Source organism: Rhinopithecus bieti, unplaced genomic scaffold, assembly GCF_001698545.2.
Source record: "Rhinopithecus bieti isolate Rb0 unplaced genomic scaffold, ASM169854v2 scaffold_24263, whole genome shotgun sequence".
In the NCBI taxonomy this organism is placed as follows: domain Eukaryota; kingdom Metazoa; phylum Chordata; class Mammalia; order Primates; family Cercopithecidae; genus Rhinopithecus; species Rhinopithecus bieti.
The window spans coordinates 6,749-18,618 of NW_016811410.1; the positions used below are offsets into that span (position 1 = coordinate 6,749).

An 11,870-nucleotide genomic window follows, 5' to 3' on the forward strand; every position below is an offset into this window, starting at 1 on the left:
TGATATTTTCTTAATTCTGGATAGCGTTGCAAAATTCATTTATAAAATCCTTTAAAAGTGCTCTATTCTAACTTGGCTTGGAAAAAAAATAAGCATTTATAAGTAAATATTCACCAAACTCCTAGAAATATAGGAATTGATCAAATGTTTTTTAAGTTAACACGATTTGGATAAAACTTAGTTAAATAAGGTTAATATAATATTTTTGGCATAATAAAACAAGTATGTCTTCAAAGTTACCACTATTGAATATAAAACAAACATAAATTCCTATTCTGCTTGAGTTCTACTCAAATAAGCTAATATTATACTTACTAGAAATGTAAAATCTTAAAGCTTATAAATTTGATTCTAATTAAGTTGTCATTCTTATGAAAAACATTATTTCTTTTTTATGGTGAAAAGATACATATATATTTAGAGTTAGCCAGCTGGACTTGGTTTAGATGATCCCAATTTTGTTGCAACATCCAAAGCATCATAATCAGGAGCCAGTCGAACATATGCCTTCTTCTCTTTATCAGGTCGAATCAGGATGTTGACTGTGGCCACATCCATGTCCCAGAGCTTCTTCACAGCCTGTTTGATCTGGTGCTTGTTGGCTTTAACATCCACAATGAACACAAGCATGTTGTTTTCTTCTATCTTCTTCATGGCCGACTCAGTGGTCAGAGGAAACTTGATGATAGCATAGTGGTCAAGCTTGTTTCTCCTGGGGGTAATCTTCCGGGGATATTTGGGCTGCCTCCGGAGTTGCAGTGTCTTGGGCCACCTCAAGGTGAGTGACATGCGGATCTTCTTTTCTGTGTGTTGCTGTGGACACCTTTCAACACTGCCTTCTTGGCCTTTAAAGCTTTGGCTTTGGCTTTAGGAGGGGCAGGAACTTCCTTCTTCACTTTCGGTGCCATCTTGTGAAAAGCGAAAACATTATTTCAAAATAATTTGTTTACCGTAAATCTACTTAATAGTAGTTTCCAAAATACTTTTGGTAATTTTTAACCTTAAAGTTAAGCTCAGTAAAAGATTTGCATTAAATATCTAGACCATTTATAAATAAGATACAATACTAAAACATTACATACTGAACATAAATAATTCAAGTTTATATACTTCTTGCTTCTTATTTTTACAGAGAGACTAAAGATAGTTTGGAACATTAATAAACATGTCTTTGGAATTATAGGCATGTGCCACCATGCCCAGCCAAGTTATAGTTTTCCATTGAAACATAAAATTTCTCTCTGTAGTAACCATTTTTTATCATAATCAAAGTAAGACTATTCTTGTTTTAAAATTAAGTCTAGTTTTGTTAGATTTTGCTTGATTATTTACGTAAGTGCAGCAAGAACAGGAGATGACCACATAGGTGCGTTCAAGTTTCTTTGCTGGAAGTTTTCATACAGAATCTCAGATTTGATTTTGACCTTACAGAATCTCAGATTTGATTTTTTTTTTTTTTAAGGAAAGCTATAGCTATTGTGGGTTATCAGATTCTAGTCTTGTTTCTTGTTTTTGGGCTATTTTTACCTCTTTGTAAACTGGATCCTGTCATCTGATGAATTTTGTCCTACAATGATACTTGTGGAATAAGAAGCCAAGTATTGTCTCTCCTACTAATGTATCTATTGTCAGTTAATTTGAAGGTCTCCAACCCTGGAACAAAGTTAGAAGAGGAAGGTTTTGCTCCCCAAAATGCATAACCAAACTGTGGTACATTCATGCAATGGAATACTATTTAGCTGTAGAAAGGAACAAGCTATCAACTCACACAAAAACATGAGTGAATCTTGTATGCACATTGCTAAGTGGAAGAAGACAGTCTGAGGAGAATACACACAGTGTGACCTCATTTAATGAGACACTGCAGAAGGCAAACTACACAGATGGGAAACCATTGGCTCCATGGGGTGGGGGTTTGAAGCATTCCATATGATACTTTAATAGTGGGATACCTACCACAATGTGTTGGTCAAAATACGCAGAATTTTACAACCAAATGGGTAAATCAAACTCTACTGAAATTAAATAAAATTATTCAGGATGTGGAGTATCCCAGGACAGAATACATCATGTGAAAAATAATTTAACTATGCTACAAATTACTATGGTTTGGATGTGGTTTGTCCCTGCAAAAACTCGTGTTGAAATTTGACCCCAAAGTGGTAGTGTGGGGCGGTGGGGCCTAGTGGAAGGTGTTTGGGTCATGGGGACAGATCCCTCATCAATAGATTAATGTCCTCCATGGGGATGAGTGAGTTTTGCTCTCACAGGAATGGATTAATTCCTGCAGGAGTAGGTAGTTAACAAGAGTCTGGGTTCCTTGGCTTCCCTCTTGCTTTCGTTCTTGCTATGTGATCTCTGGTGCACCTCTTGCTCCCCTTCCACTTTCCATCATGAGGTGAAAAAGACTGAGACTCCACCAGATGCAACTGCCCAATCTCAGACATTCCAGCCACCAGTATTGTGAGCAAACAGGTTTGGTTTTTGAAGGTTAGAACTGATGGTCTAGAGAATTCATTTCATTCCGGAGACAGAAAGGAGAAATTTCTTGGGTTCCTTCAGGAATGAGTCTAGCTTTGCCTCATCTTTGTTTGAACTATGGATACGGCAGAAGAAAACATGATGATTTCACCGATTTAAGGTGCAAAAGTCACTGGGTTCTCTAAGAAGCCTGGGATTTTTCTGCTGGAAAAATAAGTTTGTTGAGAAAAAATGAGTTGAGGAGGCTGTTACTGAAGTGAAGCAGAATTGTTTTTACATAATCTGCTCTTTACCCACTCTGCAGTGTGGATAAAAATTATTCAAGCAAAAGGTCCTCTTACTGTTCCTGGAAAGCAGTGGATAGAGAACAGATTAGTTTTTTTCCCTCAGAACACAACCACTAGAAACATTCTACCTCAGATGAGATATTGCCTAATTATTTTCAAAAGACAGTGAAAAATGATATATGTAAATGTTTGCTACAAAATGAATACATGATAGAAACAGAAGCATCTGGGCCACAGTTAAATTAGAGCTGCCTGTGTTCCCCTGTCACTGAGATTAAAACAAAAATGTCCACTACAATCATTCACAGCATGGGAGAGGGGAAGGTGAAAGATGGAAAGGCCGGTCATAAAAAGATCAGAATTTCAGTCCATAAGGAAGTGGCTTTGTGCATTGTCTGTTGCTGTGTGCAAGGTGAAGGCTGGGGCAAGAAAACGTGCAGTAACAAGGGCTCCTTTGTCCATCTCAACTCTCTAGATACCAGGTTGCAGACATGTTGCATTTTAATTGAAAGATTGATATAATTTTTTTAAAAGAACACTTGCAGTGTTTGAAGTGACAAAGGCTTCTGTGACAAAAAAGCAGGGAAAGGGATTTTTTTTTTAAAAAAAGCAAACAACAACGAAAACCCCACAGAAAAGTAAACAACCGACAGACAAAAAACAGAGGAGGAAGTCGGCTGTGACTACTTCCAGGAAGGGACTCAAAGAGGCAATTGGAAATTTTATTCTCTTTGCAACTGTGGGTTTTCCAGCCTGCTTCCTTTCTAAAGTATATTACTTTCTTTTATGTTCATGAAGTTATCCCTTTCTGTTTTCTGGAACAGCTATGTATTTTCTTTATCTATCATCTATCTACCTGCCTATCATCTATTTACTATCTATCTTTTCTACCTTTCACTATCAAGAGCTTGGGTCAAGCAGGATAGAACTGCAGTGTATGTTCACTCTACCATTTAAAACAAGAGCTCTCATAGGCATTCTCCATCATATCACAAACCTGAGCTTTCTAAAACAGGGTGTGGCAAACTACCATGCATGGGCCATGTCTGACACAGTCTGCATTTGTAAGTAAAGTTGTACTGGGACACAGCCACATACATGTGTTATATGACGTCTCTGGCTGTTTTCGTGGTACAATGGAAGAGCTGAATCATTAACAGAGAGACCATATGGCTTGGAAAACTTAAAATGTTTAACATATAGCCCTTTGCAGAAAATATTAAAATATTTTGACTTGTTTTAAAAGATCTTTGTTTAGAATGCTACCTATTGCCTTCCAGATAGAATCACAACTCTTTACCACAATAGACACAGCTTGAACCCTGCTTCTATATCCAGCCTCATCTATTATTTCCACTTCTCCTTATTTTCCTCGTGGCCATGCTGATGGATTGTCAGCTTCCCAGATGTGCGAGAATCTCTCGTCTCTTCCTGACATTCTCATGCTCTCCCTCTGCCTCTAGAGAACTTCCTGTCCCATCTCTCATGACAAATCCCTTCTTCAGCCCCTTTGCTCCTTCCTTAAGGATACCCGTTTGGCTCTATTTTGGGTGACATGCTCCTTCTGCATCTCCCAGAGCCATCCTGTGTCTGTCAGCTACTGCATTTCTTTGCATCTCTGTGTCATATATCACCAAATCTGCCTAAGCTTTCATGAGTCACTGCATGACAACTTCAGACTCCACCAGCATTGTCCCCACTAACCACCAGGCTTAGACATTTGTCCAGTATGCTTAGGGTTGTGGGGTAGTAGCAGTAACCAGCCAGGGAGCATCATCTCTTACATCAGAATCAAATCTGTAGATCTCTGCCATTCATAAGTATTTGGAGTTTAAAATTAGCATAAAGATTTTCCTTAAAATAAGAACAAATGGCTTGAATAGGCTTTTGAAACGTATGATTTTTTCCTCTGGTTCATTTCGGTGTTCAGTATTCAGACATGAATCTAAACACCACTCTGCTCTTAGTAGCTGTGTGACCCTGGGAAAGTCGCTCAATCTCCCTCCGCTAAATTGTGTTGTGTGAATAATGAGAAGAGAGTTGTCATTTGTATTTAGTGAATAATAACAAATAAAAGGCATTTAGCTTTCTGGAACCTGGCATGTAGTAGATCCTCATGAAATACTAGCTCTGTTGATAAAACTAGACGAAAAGGAGCTTTCAAAGTCAACAACAACATCATGCAGTGAAGGACATAGATGAGAAGCTGCTGCTGCAGCCTGGAGCTCCTGGGGGCCCATTTTGTCCATGATTTAGCAGGAATGCACTACCTTTCCATGAGGAGACACTGCCCACAGAAACCAAGGCCATTCTTTGAAGACAAACATGTTTTAATAGTGTTTACACATTGTGTAATAGTATAATATAAATAATAATTAATAATGTAAAATTGTTTACATTATTATGTTATGACTATTGTACAGACCTTTACACCTAGATATTCTGAAGTTGGTGGTCTGTGAGTGGTATTGAGTGATGACTGACACACTCTGACCTGGGATAGAACAACACGTGCCCCTGCCGTTTGCTGAATTTCAGGGCATCACCACATTTTTTCAAGAGTGTGTTTTCCTATCCTCTAGAGTTTTGCCCACTTAAGCAATGGTTTTGCTGTAATAAAAAATTACACTATTTATCAAAATGTTACTTTGGAGAATAAAGTTTTCTTAAATTATCAGGCCCATAGCTAATGCCAATGGCTCCAAGGATGAGAAGATAAAAAAAACCCTTATTTTTTTTCTTTTTTTCGGACCAAGAGAAAAAAATCACATTTCAAACTGTCTCGTGCTAGTCACTGGAAAATTAGAAGTGAACACACTCCCCTCCCAGCCCAATCACAGCTACTAAATAACCAAGATCTCCTGCAGGTGCCTTGGCTTTGTGAGCCTGGAGTTGCTGGCTGGTACTGGGCAGCAGGCAGCAGAGCTGGTCCCATTTCTCCATGCTGTGGGGGACACAGGCACATTGAATAACCTGGGTCCTGGCCTGGTGCTGGCTGGGAAGCTATTTGATGTCAGGCTCATAGTGGACTTCTGAGTTGAAAAAAGAGTATGGGTCACCCAGCCCCACTTACTCATTTTACAAAGAATGAAAATGGGGCTCTATTCCAGACATGAGAGTATACATTGTAAGACTGTGCAAGCTTGCTGCACTTGTATACGCTCAGAACACACTTACTGAGTGCTGAGTGTCTCCAGCATGAGAGGGGCTCTAGTCCCCGGGGTCCCACCCTCCACAGACAACAGCAGCACCTCGAGGGACAGAGGTGCAAAGAGCAAGGTGGGGACCCTTCTGTTGGAGAGGCAGCTAGGGAGGGTCCTTAGAAGAAGTGACAGCTGAGCTGTTCTCTGAAGGGTGAAGCTGAATTACTTGAAGTTTAGGACAAAGGAGTGTCTGGGGAAGTGGAGCCTATGAGCCAAAAGCCTAATGACTTGTCCAGAGAAGTGTAACAAGTTCCATATTGTTTCTATGCCAAATTTGAACAGGAATCAACAAAGGAAAGAGCAGGATCCCAGAGCCAGGGCCTTGGATTTCACCCGCTGGCAACGGGAATGTTCACTGGGAATTTTTGGGGTCAAAACATGAAACTGTTTTCTCTTAGCTCCAATTCTCTCCGTCTCTTTCTGTCCCTCTCTCTCCCCTTATCTTTTGTATTATCCTAAGAAAACACAGATGTGTCAGACACGGGGATTAACAGCCTGCCTCTTTCTGGATGACTTCAGGGGAGCACTTTGGCCTATGTGAGCTTATTTACAATAATTCAAGAATCCTGCAAAAAAAAAGTCATGGTAGCAGAGGTTAGAAAATCTCCTAGCATTTCTTCTGATACTTTGAATTTGTGATTAATATGTTTAATCTTCATCTTCTGAAAAGTCACCAGGTGCACAGTGAGACCATAAAGGGGTTCTGTTTCTGTGGTTTGTGTCTTCAACAGTCGGTGGTTTTGCAGCAACAGCATTGCATGTGGGTTTTAGGCTGATGATGCTCAACAGTGGACAATTCTTCACCTGCCTGGGCCCCACTGCCCACCCTTCCATACAGAGCAGGGTCACAGCTGAGCTCTCCGAGACACCTTGCAGGATCTCAGCTTCTGAACTGTCAAGTGTCTTCTAGGTGAAGGCTTGATCTCATAGCCTTTGTGGCTTCCTCCAGGTAACACTTGGTTTTTTGACCTAACCCTGGTATTTGTGTGACACAAGTGTGAATGTGCTCCCTGTGGCAGCGCTGAGGAAGGATTCAGTCATCACAGATGCTGAAAGGCAAACGCAGTGTGCTTTTTTCCATCATCTTCAGTCCTGTGTTATTTTTAAACATCAGCCCATTTGAAAAAGAAAACAAAAAAGCCTCCTTTTAGAATTAAATCCCTTCTGGAGATAATGGGTATTTTTTAAATCTTTAATTTTGTTTATAGTCACATTTGCTCCCAGTGCCGGCCAGGATCCACTAGAGTGCAGACACACCCGTGTGTATTTGTGTGGCGCTGGATGAGTAGTAATAAGAACAGTGCCGGCCAGGATCCACTGGGGGCAGAGACACCGGTGTGTATTTGTGTGGTGCTTGCTGAGTGGTAATAAGAACAGTGCGGGCCAGCATCCACTAGAAGGCAGACACACCCACGTGTATTTGTGTGGCTCTTGCTGAGTGGTAATAAGAACAGTGTCTGCCAGTTTCTACTAGAGGGCAGACACACCCGCGTGTATTTGTGCCGGGCTTGTTGAGTAATAAGAAGAGTGAATGCCAGCATCCACTAGAGGACAGACACACCCGCGTGTGTTTGTGGGGCCCATGCTGAGTGGTAATAAGAACAGTACCCGCCAGCATCCACTAGTGGGCAGACACACCCGCGTGTGTTTGGCGCTTGCTGAGTGGTAATAAGAACAGTGCTTTCCAGCATCCACTAGAGGGCAGACACACCCTTGTGTATTTGTGTGACACTTGTTGAGTAGTAATAAAAACAGACACCCTGCCCTCCCAGAGCCAACCTCCAGTGCCCAGGCCAGCGGCACCAAGTAAGAAAACCTCAGTTTCCATATGTGCATCAGGTACACAGCGCTCTCGCACAGGAGGCATCAGCCAGTTTTCTCAGAGAGACAGAAGCAAAGTGCGTTCTCACTACTTTTTCAATGTACCATGTTATCTAATGCTTTAACTTAATTGAATGAATTAACTCCCTATGCATCTGGACACATGCATGGAAAATTCACAAACACAAAAACACAAAATAGAGTATTTTGCCAAGAGAAAATTTCTTACGTAAATTTCACTTTTTTCTACCTTTTGGTGATTTTAATGTAATGAAATTGAGAAGTCTGTGCCTCTAAAAGACTTTTTAAAGAGCATGGTATTTCTCCATTTTGAAAAAAAAATGGTAAAATACCTTCTACTATAGGTAGAAGTTAATTGGCTGAGAGTAATAAACAGAAGATTTAAAACTGACTTTTATCCCCTGCTATTTTGTTAAGGGCTACAGTGAATTACACACCCTGGCTTGGGTTTGCACCCTACGTACTGGAAGCCAGCAGTCACGCAGGCCATGCTCTCCCACACTCAGAAACAAAGACCATGAGAAAGAGCTCCATCAAGTTCACACAGAATGACCTCCAAGAAGACCTGGAAAACGCTCAGTTCCACAAAATACCTGTGTCCAAATCCTTTCAGTGCACAACTCTGGCATCAGGTTCCTGTGAGGACAGACCCTGAGATGGATTTCTGGTTGGAGGCTGCTGCCAGAGGAGACAATGTGACCACAGATGCTCATGCTGCTCCAACGCTGCCGGGACCAGTTACTTGAGGGTCCTGCTGACTGTCCTGCTGGGGAACTGCAGAGATTCACCCCAGCTGGGTGGACTCTACTGTGTCTCCTGTCAAGAAGCTCCTCAGCTTACCTTGGTTTTTCCTTTTTAAAATTCTCTGGTGTTTTCCTCTCCAGTGGGGGCTGCATCTCACCTTAGAAGAGATTTTCCAGCCAGGCGCGGTTGCTCATGCCTGTAATCCCAGCACTTTGGGAGGCCGAGGTGGGCGGAACACGAGGTCAGGAGATCGAGACCATCCTGGCTAACATGGTGAAACCCTGTCTCTACTAAAAATATAAAAAATTAGCTGGGTGTGGTGGCAGGCACCTGTAGTCCCAGCTACTCTGGAGGCTGAGGCAGGAGAATGGCGTGAACCTGGGAGGCGGAGCTTGCAGTGAGCCAAGATTGTGCCACTGCACTCCAGGCTGGGCAACAGAGTGAGACTCCATCTCAAAAAAAAAAAAAGAAAGAAAAGAAAAGCAAAAGAAAAGATTTTCCAACTAGGGCCTGTCTTGGTAGCTGGTCCAGAAGAAGGTTTCCTCTCTCTGGAGTGAGGTCCAGCCAAGTAACTCCAGCAAGAACTCTCACTGAATGGGGCTGCATCTGCCCTGTTCTCCTCCCATCCTCGTGCAGACTGTGGAAACCCATCCATGCCCCATGTAAAGTCCTGCATCTTGGACTATAAAATGGCAAAAGCCGAATTTAAAATAGATGATTATATTGACTCTATGAAGAAAAGAAAGTTCTGAGGTAGAAAATTGGTAAGCAAGCAATTATGTGTAACTTGTTAGAACACTAGGGTGTTTATTTGTCTCACTGATTATTTTCTGTTTAACAGGAGGGAGCCAGAGGGAGAGAAAGCTGGCTGGGAATTGAGAGGCATAAGATCACCTCAGTCCCAACAATTCCATGTAAATGATGATGCGAGGTGGGCTACTGGCAGGAGTCCCTGGAAATCCTCACAATCTCAGCTTTTAACTTCTGTAAAATATTATGTCATTTATGATCTCTTTAACAGATAACTTTTTTTCTAATTATAAAAGTGTATAATCTCTTTGGAGGATCTTTGATAAATATGAGTTATAAAAGAAAGAAATTATTCATAATTTTATCACTCTAATTTTGAAAATTATATTCCTGCATTTTTAACTAAATGTCGAAATTTTAGATTGTACTATACATTAAATATTGTATCTGTTTTTCATTCAATATTAGATTATAAATGTTTTACATGGCATAAACTATATATGTAAATCAGCTATTTCCACACCTGGATGCTTGATTTAACCCTCTTTATACTGTTAGCCATTTAAATGATTTCTACTTTATCCTATGAATAAAACACTTCAACCAGTCATTATTGTTATATATAGCTCATTCAGTCACTCATAATCTTGTTGAGCATTTATTTATAATTTTATTGCCTATTACCTGAGTGGATTGTGGTTATATGTTTATATGCTTATTCCAAATACAGTGCTAAGATTAGCATTAGAGACAGGAAAATATTCACGGGTTTTGAAACTAGAAGGAGCCAAACAAATCCATGATCCAGCTTTGCATACTCTCACCCAGCCTTAGTTCTCTTACACAGAAAGTTAAGACAATGCTGTTTGTCTTGTGGCATCACTGTGAAGTTAAAGGAGATACCGACTGTACTTGCAGCATTGCATGGACAGCGGGAGGCTGGGCCCCCACCAGCTCTAAGGACAATCACCAGTGGATGCCCCACGATCCTACTCTCAGGATGTTCGTATGCCATATGCCCTGTGAGTGTCACTTACCCAGTGAATACAAATTTGTTGATTATAAATTACTCCCATACTCTTTTCTTTACATGTTCACAAATCTGTTTTTTAAAAAAGGTACAATTATGAAATTAAAAGTTAACTAAAGGGGGATGTTTTCATTATCTCTGAAATTTAACCCCCCAAATCTAGATTGTAAAGCAAGGAAATGTGTTACAGCCCAACACTTGCCATCAATACTTTTTCGATGTTAGTGAGCAGGGGAGGGTAGTGGAAGAGAAGGAATCAGAGCTCTGATGGGTGCACATTGTCTTCCCTACAAATCCATTTCTTGTCTGGCCTTCCTTCCTCAGTGGGGCTGCTCTATCCTTTTACACACATTTGAACTGCTCCCCTGTGGGCCATTCTCATTTGCTTTACTTCCTAAATTCCATGGGACCCACATTTAAGAGGAGAAGGGAGCCACTCTGGAACTGGAGGAAGTTCGCCTTACGTGATATGCCTGCCTCCTTCCTCTACAATGAATGGTCTCTGGTGTCCCTGGGTGTTCAGTTTCTTTCCACTCATGTGTTACTGACTGTTCAGGTGGCAAATGGCCCATGACCTTTACGGTATTAAAGAGAAAAAAACAAAAAGCTGTACTTGTTTTAACTTTTTATTTTAGGTTTGGGGTATGTGGGAGGGTTTGTTATATAGGTAAACACATCTCACAGGGGTTTGTTGTACATGTTATTTCATCATCCTGGTGTTAAGCCCATTACCCAATAGTTATCTTTTCTGCTCCTCTCCCTCAAGTAGACCCCAGTGTCTGTTTCCTTCTTTGTGTTCACAAGTTCTTATCATTTAGCTCCCACTTATAAGTGAGAACATGCAGTATTTGGTTTTCTGTTCCTGCGTTACTTTGCTAGGGATAATACCCTTCAGCTTCATCTATACTAATGCAAAAGATTTAATCTTGTCCCTTTGTATGGCTGCATAGTATTCCATGGTGTATATGTAGCACATTTTCTTCATCCAATGCATGATTTATGGGCATTTGGGTTGATTCTATGCCTTTGCTATTATGAATAGTACTGCAAGGAACATTTGTATGCATGTATCTTCATGGTAGAATTATTTAGATTCTTCTGGGTATATACCCAGTGATGGGATTGCTAGGTCTAGTGGTAATTCTGCTTTTAGCTCTTTGAGGAATCACCATACTGTTTTCCACCATGGCTGAACTAACTTACACTCCCACCAACAGTGTATAAGTGTTCACTTTTCTCTGTAACCTTGCCAGCATCTGTTATTTTTTGACTTTTTAGTAATAGCCATTCTGATTGGTGTGAGATGGTGCCTCACTGTGGTTTGGATGAGCATTTCTCTAGTGATCAATGATCTAGACCTTTTTTTCCATATGCTTGTTTGCCATGTTTGTCTTCTATTTATTTATTTATTTATTTATTTATTTATTTATTTATTTATTCTTTTTGAGACAGAGTCTTGCTCTGTCACCCAGGCTGGAGTGCAGTGGCCTGATCTCAGCTCACTGCAAGCTCCGCCTCCCAGGTTCACGCCAT

General features: G+C 40.7%; 1 pseudogene across 1 annotated transcript in view; it reads right to left on the reverse strand.

The window, feature by feature from the left end:
* Positions 1 to 366: 366 nt before the first annotated feature.
* LOC108543402 (60S ribosomal protein L23a pseudogene) overlaps positions 367 to 11,870 on the reverse strand; it is a 20,191-nt pseudogene continuing 8,687 nt past the window's right edge. Inside the window, exon 2 of the transcript XR_001889556.1 lies at positions 367 to 908. The product of XR_001889556.1 is annotated as a 60S ribosomal protein L23a pseudogene (transcript). The remainder of the gene's footprint in view (positions 909 to 11,870) is intronic.